The sequence below is a fragment of the Equus caballus genome, chromosome 10, assembly GCF_041296265.1.
Source record: "Equus caballus isolate H_3958 breed thoroughbred chromosome 10, TB-T2T, whole genome shotgun sequence".
In the NCBI taxonomy this organism is placed as follows: domain Eukaryota; kingdom Metazoa; phylum Chordata; class Mammalia; order Perissodactyla; family Equidae; genus Equus; species Equus caballus.
Window position 1 is genome coordinate 82,778,510 of NC_091693.1, and position 21,264 is coordinate 82,799,773.

Consider the following 21,264-nt stretch of genomic DNA (forward strand, 5'->3'; position numbering starts at 1 on the left):
TGAAAGAACCTTAACAACTGCCGGGTTTTTATAGTGTACAGCTGAAGAACACAGGCTTTGAGTTTGAACCGTTGACAGGCCACTTGCTCTCTGCAGGATATTGGATGAGTAATATACTAATTTATTCCTCAGTTTCCTCATCTAAAAAGTGGGAAAAAATATGGTACTTATCTCAAAAGTTGTTGTAGGAAGTAAATTAATACAGTGCCTGGCATACAGTAGGAATCTGAAAGCTTAGTTATTGTTAGTATAATGAAGAATGGGCTCTAATTAAAGGAATGGGAGGGAATATTAGTAGCTTTTAAACAAATATTTGACAAAAGAATTGTGAAAGGCTGGATTTATTGGATTTATCTTTAAGAAAATATAAATTGCTAAATTCTGCTCATATAAAGTAGGAAACATGAACAGAATGACAATTACAGAAGAAACTGGTACCTAAGAAAGGCACTAGGATTAGATGATTTTATGAACAAGTTCTTCTAATTTGTGAAAGATTTTTAGGTTTTTAAAACTACTTCCAAAAACAGGACAAGGTGGAAATTGCTATATTGGTACTAGTGTAACACTGCTAGCAAAACCTGTCACAGAAAGGAGTCATGTCCACAAACACACACACACGACAAGTCTCATTTATAGAGTATGATGTAGGGGCTGGTTCAGCGGTGCAGTGGTTAAGTTCGCATGTTCCGCTTCATCGGCCTGGGGTTCGCTGGTTTGGATCCCAGGTGCTGACATGGCACCACTTGGCACGCCATGCTGTGGTAGGCATCCCACATAGAAAGTAGAGGAAGATGGGCATGGATGTTAGCTCAGGGCCAGCCTTCCTCAGCAAAAAGAGGAGAATTGGCTCAGGGCTAATCTTCCTCAAAAAAAAAAAAAGTATGATTTAAAAATCAAAGTTTAGGATTACAATCATGCTTAAGTATTAGGGAAACTATTGCTAAAATGGGACTAAGAAAAAAAACCACAACGCATACTTATATTGAGAATTGCTGACCTGAGAAATAGTAGCATATAGGATGTTCATAGTTAGGGAAACTCGGTATGTACAGATATCAATTGTCCTTAAATTAATCTATAAATTGAGTGCAATCAAAATAAAAATTTTAATGGAATCATGATTCCAAATTTTATCAGAATTAATATGTGCAAAGAAATGGACACACTCAGACATGCTTGGTGAGAGCGCTGTTTGTTACAATAGCAAATATGCTCTTATATATGCATATGGCATATACTATATATGGCTAACACATCATTATATATTTAGATGAGTAATGTGCATATTCGTTGGTCTAGCAGTGAGGTAGATGTTAATTGATTGGTGGAGATATTAGTAAGGGAAGAAAGCAAGTTGAAAGCTTGTTTAATATAATTTTATTTGGCTAAAAGTTCATATTTGTGTTTTAGATATATTTGAAAATACAGAGGAAAATGTCTCAAAAAATGCACATCCAAATGTTAACCCATAAGGCATTGGGAACTCTTTACTGCTTACTGCATACAGTTCTGTAACATTAATTGTTTTTTTTTTTTTTAACAAGAACACAAATTCTAACAATTAAAGTAAAAGTCAAGTCTTAGGAAAAATCATAAAGTCATCAGCAGCTATTGGATAAACCTGGTGCTTAACTTGGACTTATCGTCAGAGAGACACAGACAGATGTGTCTCTTCTCCAGGTAGTAAATAGGGGCAGATCTGTGTTAGAAACTCGATTTTCACTTCAGTGAAACCACGCCATCTCTTTTGCAGTTGAATGTTTAGACCTATGTGCAAGGCCTTACATTGATCTCATTTAATGTTATCTTGTTAATTTAGCCCATTCTCCTCACCTAATCCAGATGGTTTGTGAACTTTCGGCCAGTCAAAAGGAGGTATTGTCTTCCTAACTTTATGACATATTACGTATTTGCCTAAATTATTGGTTGCTTAAACGTTTTCATTGTATAGAACCAAGAACAAGATCTAAGTCTGAATTATAGTATCAAAAGTCTCATTGTTTCAAGGACATAGGTGTTAAGAGAAGGTAGGCTCTCACAAAACTGGGATGTCAGCAATTTATCCTTGGGATGTTCCCATGTTCCTGTCTTGACTTTGGTTGCTCTGCCTTCCAGTCACGTCTTCCACCCTGATGCCACCCAGAAGCACTGTACTCTCATTCTTACCCAATTTATTCTGTAGTTGTCTGTTCTTCCCTTAAATATGGACTCGCCCTCCGTCAAAGTGCTTTCTCTCATATCTATCTGTCATCTATCGATCATCTATCATTTATCATCTATTTTTTTCCGTACCAGCAGCTGCCCTTGTTTTTCACACGGATAGGAGAAACACACACATTTCTTTTAACAACTTTGTATGTTGTCTCTCCCAGGAGAGTCTCAATTTGAACAGAGAATTTGATCTCAAACTTTTCCATAGAATTATCCCAAATAGAAGGAAAAAATCTCTATAAACCCAAAGGACTTGGAAAAATAGCTTAAACACCCCAGCAAATACTAAATTTGTTTGAAGCCCCATGTTTTCTCTGTTTAATTCAAGCATTACTGAATTCCATTTCATAATATATGCAGTTTAATATGAAATTATGGCTTCACATATGAAGTAAAATGAATCATTTACTTCACCAAATCTTTCATAAAATTGACTCTGCATCTTCAGGATGTGTTCTGTTAATACCATCACTCATGCTTCCTTGCACACCGCCTCCCCAAAGCACAGTATTTACTACTTAACTTTCATATGCATTTGTCTTTGGGAGTGTGCGTGCGTGTGCGTGTGTGTGAGTAGGGTATCATTTTGTACTACTATTTGGCAAGGTGAAATCACCTTCCTGACGTTTCTTAGGATCCTGCTATGCTTACTTGTAGGAGTTCTATGTAAGGAAATCAAAATGTATGCATAAGTTCCTTCCTAGGATTCTCTGCACTTTTGAAAGCGGAATTTCAAAGAGGACATTTCAGTGTCTTAGGAAATTAGTCACTGGAAGGAATTGATGCAGCTTTTAAAAGAAACGGAAGTTCCCAGAGAGAGTGCTAGTGCCTTGCTAGAATGAGCATCAGTAGGCAGGTTAATCAGTCATACAAAATGAAATTATGTGTGCACCTATTAAAGATTACCTTCTTGCTAAATAAATGAAAATTTTTATGATAGACATATTGCTTGTAATTGAAAGACCTTGATTGCGGGGGTATAATGACAGCAGAAACTTGAGGCAACCTGTTTGAATGAATTCTTTTTACAAAAATATTGAAAATGCAGATTAAAAGAGGGTATTTTACTTTCTTCCAAATATTTAAAATCAGAAACACAAAAGGAATAAAATAAATCTTTTAGTACTAAATCATCTTGGCGAGTGAAATCTTGTGTTTTGTTAATATAAATACAATCCTTTCAAAGTCTGATTTTAAATAATTTAGCATATGTGATCTAAATAATTTACAGCCACAAGTTAGATAACAGATGCTTGCTAGGAACCATTTATGTGAAACAAAAAGCGATGTCTTTCTTGATAAAGGCAAGGGGGCAGATCTACAGGTTGAAGATAGAGGATGTAAGAGAAAAAAAGGAAAATCGACTTTGCATGAAATTTAGGGATTCCAGTAAGGTTTGGCGGTTTTAAATGACTAATAAAAATCCTTTGCCAGTAGACTGGCACTTAGAAAGCCTAAGATCCCAGCTGTGAAGTTCTTACAAAGCAAAAGGTTCTCTTTTCGTGGAATCATTAGAACAAAGCAAGAAAATGAATCCACATCCTAAGAACTGGATTCGTGTGTTGTATGGATGATGGACGATGTGCAGGCAAGTGTTGTTAACAGACAAAGTTATATTTTCCTTCTTAACTCTTCCTCCCAGATTAAATTGACAATTTCATCACCATATTCAATTTCCTTCTTATTCCTTGTTTCCCTCCTCATTCTGCTCTTTTCCTCGTCGAGTCTATATGAGTAAAAGGAAATGGCAGAGCTGTCCTCAGCACAAACTTTGCTTCGGCAACTCTTATGTCACCTTGGCACCTGAAACTCAAGAGGAGAACATTAAGTGTCTAATTTTTGCTTAGCTCTGTGCTGGTGCCAAGCCAGCTCCAGTCAGGAGCTTTGGTAAATAATGGCCATAAAACGATCCTTAATAGGAAAGAACTGCAGGGCTTTCCGACATACTACCTATATTTTTTTCTCTGGGAAGAATTCATCCTCACATATAAGGTTTACCTGTCCTGGCATGTCCTCTTTTTGCCAAAGCCTCCTCTTGTTGGTGACAATGAGTTCAAATGATGCAGTAAGTCACTTTCGACCTCTCATATCATTTCATTTTGTCACAAGTGACAGGTGTTTAAGCTGAACTCTTTTCATTTTTCTGCAGGACTGGTGACCTTGAATTTGTTGAAGGTGAAATTTTCTATGCAAAAACTAGTAAGGAAATAAATGATTCTCTCAAGATTTCTTTCCTAAATACTTCACATAATTCTAGTGCTGTGGCTTAAGTATAATTTGCTATCTTCAGTGCAATGTGGAGTTAATGTTTAGGCTGTATTTTGTCCTTGGCTAGTTTTCTCTTTGCTCATTCAAGCAAATCTTATACCCTATTCCTCTTATTTTATTCTTTTGTGATTTGTACACTTGCTGTGAGTGAAAGCGTATGTGGGAACTGTGTTGTCATTTGAAAGTTTTCCTTAAAGCATTTTAATAATCTCTTAATTAATAGTTATTCGTGTGTCCACAGACAATTAAGATAAGTAAATTAGGTATTTTGACTTGTTTTATAACATGTGCTACTGAATTCTTCCCCACATTTTTGGAGCCTTGTGGTTTTACAAGTATTTGGTTTCTAAAGGCCAACACTAGGGGTCACCCTTCCTTATTTTAAAGTTTTAGTCATCGCCTAGAACCCACTGGCAGTCCATTAATCTCAGAAGAAAGTAAGCAATTTTGTAGAGGAAAGCAAAAGACTTTTGGGTCTGGGTGCTAGTAATTTTGCTTTTTGTCCTTGCCTTGTCGTGAAGCCCAAATTTGTAACAGAGTTTAATGAATGAGGGAATGTTGTTGAGCTTTTCTGGGCAAAAAAAAAATGTTTTGAGAATAAAAATTAACTTGGTTTGAGGCAGGAGTCTTTAGACAATAAGCATTTTAGGATATAATATATAGGGTAATACTTAAAACCATTAAATTTAAAATGTGTTTTTCATTTGATAATTTACTTATAGATATAATGATTTTGCTTAATAAAATAATATAAATATCTTCATAAAATGAAACGGGAGGAGTTAGGTAATTAGCAATTATGCACATCATAAAACTATGCGTTTATAAAAATTATTTGAGGGGCCGGCCCCATGCCAGAGTAGTTAGGTTCGCGTGCTCCACTTCAGTGGCCTGGGGTTTTGTTGGTTCGGATCCTGGGTGTGAACATGGCACCGCTCATCAGGCCATGCTGAGGCGGGCATCCCACACAGCACAACTAGAAGGACCCACAACTAAATATGCAACTATGTACTGGAGGGATTTGGGGAGAAAAAGCAGAAAAAAAAGAATATTGACAAAAGTTGTTAGCTAAGGTGCCAATCTTTAAAAAAAAATTATCTGACAATGAAATTGTAGATGAAAGTATATACTAAATCACATAATGTTGTTTGTTCACACTTTCTTTGGTGTGTGTAGAAGTGTTCATGTGTATGTGTGTGTGCATGTGCACGTGTGTGTATCTGATTGAAAGAATATTTCCATCTATAATAAAGCAAAGCATTTGTAGAGTAGCAATCACTAGTTCCTAGATTTGCTCCATAGTTCAATTCTGAAGGTAGGTCTTACAGTTTTATTTAGGAAGTGTGCTCCTCTTGGTAGCTATCTCTTCTCAGTTCAAATATTTCGAGTATAATGTGGCTCTAAAAAAGATCAGTCAGAATCCCAAAGAGGGTTTCTTTTTCCCTGAATTCAGATCAACCGTCTTAAAGTCTTTTTTTCTTTCCTACAAACTCTTTCCTCTGCCCTCTTCTCCCTTTTATTTTTTTTCTGGTTTTGAATGGGTTCCCACTGATCTTTCATTTCAGACATCCAGATAATAAAGACAATACTCTCAGTTATTAAATGCTTATTATGTGCTAGGCATGAAGTCTTCACAAGATCTTCATTTTAGAGATGAAGAAACTGAGGCACAGTGGTGTAAGTAGGGAGCCAGAGGCAGGCTCTGAAGTGAGGCTGTCAGACTATAGAAAGCATGTTCTGAAGCTCTAGGCTGTGCAGAGTGTGCCAGCTGACCACACAATTGTACATTGGCTACACATGTAGAAACACCCGAAGAGCACATCTTTAAACATGCGGTGGCCAATGCAGGATTATCTATAGCCTTCTATAGACGGTGATGCAACTTCAAAGGAATGATTGGAGTAGTGGCGTTTTCGATACAATAGAGGAATCAGCAGGGCAGCTATGTGGGAATCATGGGGATCACATCACACCCTAACTCTTTCCCCACAAAGGGAGCCGCATCATTTGGAGGGAAGAGTCTCGTTCAAGTGCTTAGCAGGGCCAGCGGCCTCCACGGCAACAACCAGGCCAAGCACTCCTGCTGCTTGTTGACAGCGATGTTCCTGTGTGCTGAACAGGAAGATGGGGAGTGGTTAGAAGGAGATTAAATTACATTTCCTTCATTCTTTAGCTAATTTTTTTCCTGTATGTAGGTTTTCCCGAATCTGGAGGAAGAACAGATTCATCTTTCCTCTGTGCTCCTATAGTAATTTGTATATATATTTTATTGTAATTTTCTCATTATCTTATAATTACGTCTTTGGTGTCCTGTTTCTGTACCTAATCTACAAGCTCACTGAAGCTGAGGCAATGTCTTATTCTTTGTTGCATGCCCAACATGTGCACAATGTCAGACATATGAGAAAATGAAAAAATGATGGTGATGAAATGAACTCAATTTTTAAAGGACTTTTTGCCCTATTTTGTAATATGAGACTAAAATATTGCTCAATACTGGTAAGATGGAGACTGGGGGTGTGAGGATATTTTGCTAGGCAGATGCAGCAGGTTATGGATGATTTTTAGGGAGGAAGGGAGAGAGTGAGGCCAAATTGAATTTCCAGAAAGGGAAGGGAGGGAAATGATGAGGCTCACCCCGTTCCTGGACCAAGGTAGCTGTTCTGTGTCAATTTCTAGATGGCAGGCTGTATGTTGTACTTGGAAGGTTAGAATAATCTTTTGCCAAATTGAGTTTGATATAGGTAATTACATTTCCTCACTTCATTTTCAGAGTTGAATGGAACTCGATTTGGGGCTGAGGAAGCATCCTCTTGCAATCTAGATGCCCACTGAGGCGCCTCTGTCTGCATCCACACGTGCTGCTCCTATTTACTCTACAGGAATCTAGTCATGAAATCTGCCAAGTTCCCATGGTTGCCACAAAATTTTCACTCACATTGGGTATTTTTTGAATTAGAAACTCTCTTTAAGGCTGACAAGTCCGTAGGTAGCAGTCACATGTCCCCCCTTATTTTGACTTTATTCTGTCCTTTGAACCCATCCCATCTCTCTCTCCTCTTTTCTCTGAGTACATCTTCCTCCCCGACTCATGCAGCCCTGACACTAGCTAAGAGAGAGAAGAGAAGAAATGAGCAGGAAGGTTCTTGCTTGATTGATGCTTTCATGAGGTGGCCCTGAGCTTCCTGGGAATTGATGTTCTTTTAAACTGCGTTGTTTTCCCACAAGGCGCTTGTGTGGGTTCCTCACAGACTCCCCTCATTCCACCTCTTAGTGCTAAGGGTCTCACACCAGTAGTTTCCTTGTGAGGGAGAGTTCCTTTCTACTTTCATATTTAGACAGACATCACTCTCTCTAAATGCTTTCTCCAAAGCCCTCTCTTTTGTTCTGACATGAAGACAAAAGAAGGCCTAATTCCTTCTCCCTTGGGTAGGGAAGAAGCGTAGCACAGTAACTTTCCAAAAATTCTTTACTAAATTCCTCCAACCCTTTTATACACTCAATGTGGGTGGAAATTGAAGACCCGCAAAGTCAGTTCCTCTCACCATTTTCTGCAAATCTCATTACTGGTCTTGCACCTGACTTTGATATGTGGTCTTAGGGCTTTGGAGGAAAACGGAGGTTAAAAGTTCAATTTTAATGTCCTATTAGTCAAGTTACCACTTGTGCCATGATGCTGAAAAAGAACTAAAACTTCGCGTGGTTAAAATACTTACCCTGTGTCACATATCTAGTAAATGGTAGAATCTCCTTTTTGGTTATTGTGGTAAAATATGCATAACATAAAATTTACCATTTTAACCATTTTTAAGTGTAAAATTCAGCAGTATTAAGTACATTCACATTGTTGCGTGTTGAATCTACTTTTAAACCAAGGTCTTTATACATCCAGGCCGAGCGCACGTTTGTGACTCCAGTGGTTTTCCTTCTGTTTGTGGCACTCCAGGCTTCATGAGAGCTTCATCAGCCTCTTCCAATACCCTCTTCTTTCTCCTAAACCTTCTTTCTCTCTTAAACCCTTCTCTATATGTGATAAGTTTTCTTGTATAAATATTTCACTTTTAAGTTCTACTCAAAATAAATGTTTAGAAACTGTCCTACTCTATCTTTCCTTGAGGACCAATTGTTCCATCCCACCCAGTCTTTCCCATTCCTACTGGAATTTTCCATCTTACATTTTTCAGCTCACAAGAAAATGAAAAAAACTTGGAGCTCTCTTTAATAGTAAACCGAGGTACTATCAATTTACTAACTCCAATCTCTGAAAACCATCCTGCCTGAAAGTTTAATCATGTCTCATCCCATAAATAGGCAGTTCACGTAATGATTTCCTATTTCCTGCCTTGGCCTAGGATGCCACTCATTAATTAATTTATACAATATTTGTAAATATACTCACGTGCCGCATAACGAGGTTTTGGTCAACGATAGACCACATATACAACGGTGCACCCATAAGATGAGTACCGTAGAGCTTATGTGTGTAGTAGGCTATACCATCTAGGTCTGTGTAAGTGCACTCTATGATGTTTGCACAACGACTAAATCACCTAATGATGCATTTCTGAGAACATATCACCATCGTTAAGCGATGCATGACTGTATATAAGGACTTGCCTGTAAAGAAAAAATAGATATATCTACTACTTAAATTTGAAATGTTAAATCAAAAGACAGTGTAAACAAAGATAAAATCCAAATGACAGACTGAAAAAACTTTTTCACATATATACGAAATATATATTTTGTATATATATGTTCATATATATTTTTTCCAGTTCCGGTATTATATAATATATACTTCATATATATATGTATGAAAAAGCATATGAAGTATATATATGCCAGAACTGGTGTGACACACAATGCTTTTGTTTGTCCATTAGTACTTCTTGTTTTTGAACTTGGCTCACAGTACTCCCCTTCCCTTGAAAAGCTACTCCACCCCACTTTGACGGGGTGATTGTCTCAGTGCTTTCAGTCCCTGATCCCTTGGCCATAGGGATGGGCTCTTGACCCAGGCCTGACCAGTCAGAGCACTCCCTTCTTCCCAGCCACAAGAAGGCCCATGGGTTGTCACATATCCGAGGGCAGAAGGGTGTGAGAGTCTCTCTGTCAGTGAGGTGAGGCTGTGGTGCTGAGTGTGGGGTGAGTGGAGGCGTGGGGCACAGAATCTTGCTCTTTCCCTTGAGATTATTAATTTGGGATAATGTAAATCTAGAATGGCCAGCCGCAATACTTTTTTTCCCGTCTCTTCATCTTATGAAGGAAACTGTCTGAAGTTAAAGAGAATGAGGACATCAATGTGAGAGAAATTCAAGACAAGAAATACATTCAGCTCTGGTGACATTGTTTGGATGCTGGAATTTACTCATCCTCAAAACATATGCCTTTAATGCCCTTGGAAGTTTTCCCCTTAATAAAACTTTCGGTTGTCTTTCTGTCATGAATAATCTGAAAAGGCCTGACTAACAAAATTCTGAATACATATATTGATTTTCAATCAATAAGAAAAAATATAAATGGCTTAAGAGAAATGGGCAAAATTATGAAGAAGAAATTAGAACAGTTGAAAAACTTATGGAAAAATTAGTTCCCTAGTTCATACTTGCTACTGAAAACAGAAGATTGAGACAGATTAAAGATTTAAATGTAGGGAAAATGATCAAGAAGAAAATATAGAAGTATCTATATTTTTTTCTAACCTTTGTGTAGCAAAGATCTTTCTTATCATGAAAGGATCATAGGAGCCACAAGGAAAAAGATAGGTTTGACCAAATGCAAATGTAAACAAAATTAGTGATAGACAATACTTTGGTATGACTTTTTTTAATATTTAAAAGGCATAAGCACAAATATTTTTAAAAAACAGAGTAATTCAATAAAAAGGAGAAAAAGAATAGACAATTACTATGACAATAGCAACAGCAATAACTAAATAAAACTTATCTTCAGGATTAGTGGATGCAAAAGGAAATGAAATTACTCCATTTTTACTCTTTAGACTGGTGACAATCAGAAGATGCAATAACCTCTAGGATGACAACTGTGAAACAAAACAGGACTTTTTAATACAACATTGGTAGGATGGTAAATTGGTAAAAATTTTTGGTGGATTGGACAAAATACTTTCATGCATTCATTCAAAAATATCCATTGAGTGTCTGCAACGTGCCTGTTCTACTCCCCGGAGTTAAAGCACTGAACGTGATGGACAGAAATCTCAGATCTCACAGAATTTCATTCTGTCCAACTTAGCGTGCAAACTCTTTGACCCAATAATTACACTTCTAGAAATTTATCCAACAGAAAATTTGCGCAAGTGCACTGAGGTTGATGTAAAACGATATTCTTTGTAGCACTGTTAGTCATGTAAAAAATTAGAAACAAGCTAAAAGTTCATCAATATAGGACTGGTTGAATAAGTTGTGGTATTCACTGTGTAAAAATTTCCTGTAGCTATTAAAAATAACGAGGTAGTTTTAGGTCTATGTGTTTAGGCATGAAAGATATTTATCTATGTATATACATATTTGCATTTTTGAAATTCTAGAGGCAACTACATAAAAATGGTTTCCTCTGGTGGGGAAATTACGACAGACTGTCCTTTGTGCGTTTCTAAGTGGAGTGGATGTGTTTTCTAAAGGGTATATTTTGTTTGTATATCAGAATTTTAAAATGTACAACCTTATTAGTAATCCAAGAAATCCAAATGAAAACAACATGAGATACTATTATTGTCTTTCATATTAGTTAAAAAAAAAAGAAAAAAGAGCAATGTTGGCAGAGAAATACACACTCTAATACATGGGTGTTCTATTGACGTCACTTTTTCTAGATGACAGTACTTAGGCAGGGTCCCCTCTGACTGTCAGACTAGCTTGTGGCTTTAGGCAATACTACCCCCTAGCGGTCGTCATCATTCTCTTGTCACACAAATTTTTCGACTTCCAAGGGACTCAGAAGTAGACTCGCAGCTAGGATTCTGGCCTTAAGAGTCCACGTATTGGGCATGCTTGACCATCCACTCAACCAGCAATCTACCCACCCCTAATCCAGCCTTTGTTATCTGAGAAAAAAGCCAGTGATATGTAAGGAGAGAAATGTATCACCAGAGTCCCAATGCTTGTGAAAGAGCAAGGTCTTGAGAAGGGGAGAGATTTTTTGGCTGGCCAGTAAACAAAAGCACCAGCATCCAGAGGTCCAGAAGAGGGAAGCGCAGGGTTCAGTGTGGGCAGCCGAGGGGGCGTGGAAAAGAGGAAGACTGCACAGCTAGAAGACAACCACCAGGGGGCTACAGAACCGTCCATATCTCCTTCTATTCCCCTAGCCCAGCCGTCATGGGAGGATTAATTAGGAGAGTAAACGGGAAACCGTCCAACTTTCTTCTAACTTGTGTTCTCACCCTGCATTAAACACATTTGTATTTCCAATCAGGAGGCCAGTGAAAAAGATCTGCCTATCAAAGGCCAAACAGCGTATCTGTTCACCTGGCAATTCCAATTCTAGGAATTCAACTTTAGGAAAAGTACTTGGCATCTCTGTAGATTTATGTACAACAAGGGTTACTACGAAGGGTAGGAATAATCTAAAATCCAATAATAAGGGAATTCTGAAATATATGGCATTATCCAGTGATTGGATACTGGGTAGCCTTCAGAATCGTCTTGAAGAATACCTACTTTCAAGAGAAATACTAAAATATTTTTATTATGTGAAAAAATCAGGATGCAGAACAATACATAACCAATTTTGTAAGAAATCTGAAAGGCATGTATATATAGTGGTCCCCCCTTATTCATGGGGGATCGTCCCAAGACTCCCGGTGGATGCCTAAAACAGTGGATACTACTGAACTTTCTGTATACTGTGTTTTTTCCCATACACACATATTATGATAAAGTTTAATTTATAAATTAGGCACAGTAAGAGATTAACAACAATAACTAATAATAAAATAGAACAATTGTAACAATATATTGTAATTAAAGTCCCGTACATCTTAGCAACCTCACCATACAACTGTTTTCTTTCCTTAAGGCAAGAACTTTCACCTCTTCACTTAAAGGAAGCATTTTACTGCTTCTCCTTGGCGTATCTGAATTGCCACCGTCACTACTCTTGCACTTTGAGGCCATTACAAAGTAAAAGAAGGGTTTCTTGAACACAAGCACTGCAATAAGGCAGCAGTCCATCTGATAACTGAGATGGGCACTAAGTGACTAAAACAGGCAGGTAAGGGTAGTGGGTAGTGGGTAGCTAAAACAGCGTGGATTCGCTAGACAAAGGGATGATTCACGTCCTGGCAGGAGGGAGCGGCTCAGCATCAGATTCCATCACACAACTCAGAATGGTGTGCAATTCGAAACTTATGAATTGTTTATTTCTGGAATTTTCCATTTAATATATTTGGACCACAGTTGACCACAGGTAACTGAAACTGCAGAAATTGAATCTGCAGATAAGGGAGGACTACTGTATTAACACGGTTGAAAGGATATACGTACCGAATGTTAACAGTGGTTATCCTGGAGAGGTGGGACGGTTTTTGTGATTGATGCTTCCTTATGCTTTTGTACATTTCCAAATGTTTTAAATAGACATATATTACTTTTATAATTAGAAAATATTTAATTTAGGGCAGTATCCCCTGTTGGATTGTAGGTGCAATTCAAATTCTTCCTTTTATGCAACCGTTCTCATAATAGTTTTTACTGGCTTAATTTAAGAGTCAGTGATTTTAGATAGCCTAACTTGTGTCTTTAAGATTGTCTTCTTATTATTTAACCATAAAGAACATAATAATACATATCATATGATGTTTTAAAAAAATATTTCAGGTTTTGTTTTTTTTTAACTGAGGAGAATGGCATGTGTAGCTTGGGGAAGTGGCCTTCCCTACATAATAGAGCTAATGCCATTGTCTAGCCCACTGGCTCTTTGAGAAGTAAATCAACTTGATTTATGGAAAAGGCCTGGCTCATAGTAAATTACAGAGCTGTAATATTACCTACCATCATCATCGGCAGCAAGAAACAATAATTTAACAGACGTGATATTCTATATAATATTCTAACATCACGTCTATTATATTATTGTCAACCCCTTTGCTTTCAGCGCTTAGCACTGGTCACGTATGCAGAGAATTGTATACCTAACGTTCCTCCAAGTGGTTGAGGAGATATCAGCGAATAACGTGTCCACAGTTCAATCATTACTATTCCCCATCTTTCTGAGAAAAATTCTTAAATCTTCAACAAGCAGACAGATCAAATCTGTTACCAAAATCCATATGGATACAATACTATTAAATTTGGTTTGGCTCTTCATTTGGCTTCATTTTAATCAGTAGTTGAAAGAAATTGTCATCTTCTTGGCAAAATATTCTAAAGTCTGCTGATTTTTGTTCTCTGAGCTTGCTTTCTGACATATGAAACTTTGTTAAAATTCATCAAGTGAGTAAACAAAGTAGAAGGCAATTCTGAATGGCTCTGCTTTCTGCTCAGATTCGCACAGTGAATAACACTGGTGCACAGGTAAATTAAGGAAGAGATGAGCAGATACAAAGGGCACAGATAACTACTTCATATCCACAGTAAGGTTCTCATATCCACACGCGTACCCAGGAGATTCAGAGGAAGGCTGAGTTTTAACTGTTAATAATTTTACACTATTTCAACATTGCAATATTTCTAAATAAATACCACAGTAAGATTCCTACCTACTCCTTTATGACATCTCACTACACAGAAGTGTTTGAAGAAGATCCCCATGAGGAAGAGCCTGTAACTTTAGAAAGTGAAATGAAAGCCGCCCTGAAAGTGCTGGGAGGAAATACGTCACGGGGGAGGACGGGACAGCAATGGAATTATTTCAAGTCACAGAGACCGAATCTGTCAAAGTCCTAACAACAATATGCCAACAAATATGGAAAACAAAACAATGGCCTACAGACTGGCGATGCTCAACATGTATGCCAATCCCAAGAAAGGAGATGCCAAGGAGGGCAGTAAGTACAGGACCATTGCTGTCATTTCCGGGCAAGTGAGGGGATGCTCCAGGTGCTGCAGCAAAGGCTTTTCCCTCATAGGGAGCAGGAAAGGCCTAATGTCTGACCTGGATTTCAAAAAGAGAGAGGCACACGGCTCTAACTGTGATTGTTCATTGGCTACCAGAGTGCCCCAAAGAATTTCAGAAGAAGGTTGGTCTATGTTTTACGGACGACAGTAAAGCCTTTGACTGTGTGGATCATGAAAAGCGATGCGCTGCTCTGAAAGAAACGGGCGTGCCTCCGCACTTGATTGTCCTGATGTGTGACCTGTACTGTGGGCAAGAAGCCCCTGTCAGGGCAGAATATGGAGAGACAGAATGTTTCCTACAGGCAGAGGTGTCAGACAAGTTACCTTTTATCTCCCTATCTGTTTAATCTGTATGTAGAACATATACGAAAAACTGGGCTAGACTCAGATGGAAGAATGAAAATTGGTGGAAAAAATGACAATCTAAGAGATGCAGATGACACATCTTACTGGCAGAAAGCAGCAATGACTTGAAATGACTTCTGAGAAAAGTGAAAGAAAGAAGTGCCAAAGCAGGACCGTGTTTGAACATCAAGAAGATGAAAATCATGACTGAAGAAGAACTACAACGGTTAATGTAGACCATGAAGACATCGAAATTGTTAAAGATTTTGTTTCCCTTGGTTCAGTCATCAACTTAAGTGGAGACTGCAGCCAAGAAATCAAGAGAATGGGGCCAGCCGAGTGGCATAGTGGTTGAATTCGCACACTCCACTTTGGCAGCCCAAGGTTCGCAGGTTTAGATCCCGGGTGCGGACCTACACATCACTCTTCAAACCTGCTGTGGCAGCACCTTACGTACAAAATAGAGGGAAATTGGCATGGATGTTAGCGTGGGGGCAACCTTCCTTACCAAAAAAAAAAAAAAAAAAAAAAAATCAAGAGAATACTGAGACTTGGAAGGGCAGCAATGAAAGAATTAGGAAAGATCAAACGTAAGGGAGTATCATTAGATTATCTACACTCTTGTATCCCCAATTACTATGTATGGGTGTGAAACCTGGACATAGTGAAAAAGGCTGGCAGGAAAATAAATTGATTCATTTGAAATATGGTGTTGGAGGAGAGCTCTATGGCTACCCGGGACAGTCAGAAAGATGAATAAGTGGATCTTAGAGCAGATTAAGCCTGAAATATCGCTAACGGCAAAACTGTTAAAACTGACGCTGTCCTGGGGCTGGCCCCGTGGCCGAGTGGTTAAGTTCGCGTGCTCCGCTGCAGGCGGCCCAGTGTTTCATTAGTTTGAATCCCGGGCGCGGACATGGCACTGCTCATCAGACCACGCTGAGGCAGCGTCCCACATGCCACAACTAGAAGAACCCACAACGAAGAATACACAACTATGTACCGGGGGGGCTTTGGGGAGAAAAAGGAAAAAATAAAATCTTTAAAAAAAAAAAACCAAAAAACTGAGGCTGTCCTACTTTGGGTACATCATGAGAAGGCAGGATTCTTTGGAAAAGACAATAGTGCTGGGAAAAGTAAAAGCAGCAGGAAAAGAGGAGGAACAAATTTGAGATGGACTGACTCCATAAAGGAAGCCATAGGCGTGAGTCTCCAGGAGCTGAGGACGGCTGTTAAGGACTGGACATCATGGACAGCACTCATTCACAGGGTCACCAGGAGTCGGAGCTCACTTGATGGCCTGTAACAACAAAAAAAGAATCTCTAAAGTCATTCGGCTTTTTGTTTGTTTGTTTTGTTTTCTGGATGAGTGAATTGAGATTCACAATCTTAGTTTGAAGGAGGATTTTGCATTTATCTTTTGCACTTCTTCCCCATCAATGAAAACTATTGATTGGGCAAGCCAGACTTATTACAATAGTACAAATGTGCAAAGTTAAGTGGATTTATTAAAATGCAAATCACATACCCCTATATAATCACTAGCCTATTAAACGGTAGCTAGAAACATCTATTTTCAATGGAGCAATTTACTAATTCTGAATAGTTTGTCATGGGAATTAGAATGACCGACTTTTCAGGCTATGAATTATTTATTAACAGGAATAATCATCAAATGGCCCTTTGCCGTTATTATGTTTATGGGGCCAGAATATTTTTAAAAAGCAATATTTAAAGTGCCAAAAAAGTAGCAAGCTCAACTTAAATTTGTTTATGTGAAGAATTCAGGACTTTTACCTCTCATGATTTCTGATCTAGCGACTTTAAAAATCAAAAAGGACAGGAAAATTTAGTTCTGGCTTATCAACTTCAAGCTCACTGGACTAGTCAAGCAGCATTTGTCCCTATTTTGAAGCCATATATTAAAACTTGCTTACTAACTTTTTAATGCACATTTAGGCTGCCAACTTGAACTAATATAATTATCTCTAGAAATTTCACTCAGTGTAATTTATTTCAGATTTTGATTTACAAAATCCAAAATGAGTATTTACTGAGAATTTAAGAAAATAACAAATAACTAATTGATCTTGATCATATTATACAGGTTTGCTACTATTTCTAAAAAATATGATGGGTAAGATACTCTGAATGACTCTCCCAAACAAAATAAACACAATGCTTTTTAGAATATTTAAATATTTTGAAATGTATTGCTTAGCTGGCACAAAGGAAAGGAATTTAGAAAGGAAAACCACAAAATGAAAGCAGAAACCCCTGGGGGTAAAGAAGAGCCAAAAAGTTGCTATCACTCTGATAGATCTAAAGCTTACCCTTGGAAGGGTACATGGAGTGTAGGGCATAGGATATAAAGCCCAGAACCCATGCAGGATGCAGAGTCTTACAGGAGACATTTACATAAGCTGAGACCCTAAGGATATAAGGGTAAAGAGAAAAGATGTGCAGTGCTGAAGGGGATAGCAAGGGCATTTTCCTGTCTTAACCTTTGTTCTGGGAAAAAGGAGAAAAAATAAACTTGATGAAACAATAAACTTCACAATCAGATTTAACACTTTAGACTTTGTTAGTGCAGGGGAGGAAGACATTTCCTCTTCCCAAATGTGGGTTCGTCTGGCCAGAGAACAAATTAAATTCACATGAGACAGAATAGCAAGAGAAAATTAAACAAAGCTTTATGAGGAACCATGGCCCGGGGCCTTTCTTCCCGAAGGAAGAAAGGGCACTGAAGAAGTGGGGTGCACATAGTGGTTATATACCCCCAAACAGGGTGTTTCACATGTGATTGAAATGTCCCTTTTACAATAGTCACGAGGCTGCTCTGTCAGCACAGAACTCGATGGAAATGACAGATAGGTCTGCTGTCCCAGTGAACGCTGCGGGGTGGCAGGTGTGTTGCCTCGGGCTGGGGGGGGGGGGGTCACAGATGAGCGCCGCAATCAGTTCCCAGCCTAAAGAAAGATGCTTAATCTTTAAGGAGATGCCAACGTTGGGAGGGGGAGGGAAGTCAGTTACAGGAGGTTGCCAGAGAAGCGTAATAAAATGCAGATTTAAGTCCTTGTCTTTGGTATTGATTAAGAGTTTTTAGAGAGAAGGTCATCGCCTTTCTTCTTCCTGGTACAGAGAGGGAGGCACCTTTACAGATAGAGATTTACCTTACAAATGTAAATGTGTCCTAACGAAGGGCAAGTTCCATTCCTCAGAGCCTCCTTCCCTGTCCCAGTTTATCAAAAGCAATCAGCCTCAAATAATCCTGATGCCAAAGAGACATATCTTGGGGTGGCCAATTCCAGGTCCCCACATTAGATACACATCTTAAAATAGTAAGGGTGGCTAAAAAACTGTATTCTGACAGAGTATAATTTCTAACAGGTAGAAGGAAAAATGTGATGAAGAAAACCAAACTCAATCTTCAAAGAATATAAGAAATTAGTAAAAGCAAAAAAAGAAACAGAAAAAAAAAAGACTCAGGTCAATAGAAAGCACATAAAAATTGGTGTGAATAAATCCAAATACAGCAGTAATTACAATAAATATAAATGGGTTAAACTTTAAGCATATAATTTTCAATCTAGGAGGAGAGCGTAATGAGGAAAACAAGATCTAACCCAAAAGAAGGCTAGGAAGTCATAAAAGCAAAAAGAAAGCAGAAAAAATAAGCAGAAGAACAACAGAAACATGCAAGAAGGTGATACTAGTAAATCCAAACACAGCCATGATCACAATAAATAGAAATGACTGAACTAAATTCCTAGTTAACATAAAAATTATCAGAGTGAAAATTCAAATATCTGCCATTTATATCAGACACACTTACTATTATAAAGATATAAAATTAAAAGAATGGAAAAGATAGCCCTCCTAAAAAAACTAAACCAAAGAAAGCTATGTTATTACCAACAATATAGACTTTTAAAGCAAAAAGCATTATTAGATATGAAAAGGGTACTAGATTTGCTATAAAAAATGAAAACATTAAAATTGTAAATGAACAAATCCACTTTCTTAGAAGAAGATTTTAAAATCATTTCTCCAGGAATTGATAGTTCAAGGAGACAAAATAAATAGTAAAAATATAGCATATTAACATATTGGATCTAACAAGCAAAGAATGATGCTCCTAAGGTACCCTTACAGACAATCACTTGGACAAACTCGTGATGTGACATTTTACCATTCTCCACTGATCTGCATTACCTTTGTTATACATCTTTCCCATATGTGTGAAGATCTATGGCTAGGCTGTTTATTCTCTATTTGTTTATACCTGCATTGAGATAACATTGGCATAATTATTATAATTTTTTAGTAAAAATAATGTTAGGACTATATCTTCACCTTGCTCTTCTTCTTCAAAATTTTATTTTTTATTGGTAGAATCATTGGTTTTCCATATGAATTTTAGGAATATAAAATTAAGTTCTATGAAATTCTGTCAGGATTTTATTTGGAATTGCATTGAAACTATAAATTACTTTTTGTTGCTATTGCAAATTGTATCTCATTTTCCTTATATTTTATAATAGATTACTGAATCTATTTTTTTGCAATGCCTCTTATAATTTCCTGCAATACGACTCTAGATTGCCTTTGATTTTCTAATTAAAAACCATGTCTCCTGAAAATATGCCCAGTTTTATTTTCTCCATTCAGATTCTCATAACTCTCTAATTTTCTTACCTTTTTGAAATGCTTGAAGCCACAGTATGATGTTCAACATGATAGTAATAGCAGGCCTATTTGTTCTCCTGATTTCAATGTCAATGTGTATTACATTTCCTATGAATTTTTGTAAGATGTCCTTTTCCAGGATATAGTAGTTCTCGTCTAATTCTATTTTCTTCATTTTTTAAAAAGCCATGAATGTTGAATTTGGTCAAATGTATTTTTCTATCTATTGAGGTTTCATATAGGTTTACTCTTTGATTTGATACAATGGTATCTTACATTAATATTCAATTATCCTTATGGTAAAACCAAACTAGACATCTATGTGTGTGTCTGTGTTTAAGATCCTACCAACTATGACATGCTAATATTGGAGTTTTTGCATACATGCTCATAAAAGATATTGATATTTAATTTCCTTTCCCTAACTGTCTTTGTCCAGTCTTAGCATCAAGACTACACTAGCTTCATAAAATTAGCTGGAGAGTATTCTATCTTGGGAACATTTTGCATATGATCGAAATTCGTTCCTTACATTTTTTATGGAAATTATCTCCTTGGGTGGAAAATAAATAAATAAAAATGCGTGTGTGTATGTCTGTTTATATATATATATATATTTGCAAAATCGAGGTTTTTAGTTGTTACCGGTTTATTCAACTTTTCTACTTACATGGCGGAAAAAATTAATAGACATATGCTCAGATAAAAAAAGTGATAGTTCTATTTTAAAAGAAGAAGAGAAGAATTAAATTGAGGAAAATTGAGTGGCTCCTTTCATATATTAAATAAGTATCCTAAATAGTTCTATCAAAATCTTTTATGGTGTGTCTTATATGTTTTATACTTGTTCTATTTTCTGATACAGATTTGTTAAAAATTGTCATCATATTTGTAGATTTTAAAATTTCTAATTATAATTCAGATTTTGTGTTTTACATTTCAGGCCTATATTGTTAAGTGCATATAATTTCATAGTTATTTTTTCTTCTTGGGAGATTATATCTTTTATGATTGTATGTCAACCTTCTTTATTCCTAATAATATTTTTGCTTAAAATTCTATTTTCCCTGGTATCAATATCAATATTGCTTCAACATCTGTGTATCTGTTACTATTTGCATGGTATATCTTCTTAACCCCTTTATTTTCAAACTTTCTGCATGGTTTTATTTGAGGCATGATGCTTGTACGTAGAATGCAGTTGAATATATACATGTATATATTGAATAAACAGGAAATATATATATTTGTTTAAATTTTTTCCGGTATGGATTTGGCAGTTAAATATTGTCTTTTTTGTTTAATCCTAAGTTAACATAACTACAATTTTTAATTCAAATCTATAACTTTTTAGTATTTCTATTTCTGAGACACACAATAAAGATCTGAGCATGATTTGCTTATCAAACAATGTCTGAAACTTCCTTGTCTTGTTATTTTAGCTAAGAATATTAATTCCCCACTTTAAAACTCAAAAGCATATTTTTAAAGTGTAGCTAGTTGAATTTACTATTTTATCAATTTCAATGCTCAACATTTTTTTCTATTTTTCCTACCTTACCTCCTTGTTAGCTGTTCTTTTGATAAAATACGTGGTTCAATTTTCTTTCAGAGAATGGCTAGTGGGTAAATAGTCTTAGATATTGTATGTCTGAAAACATCTTTATTT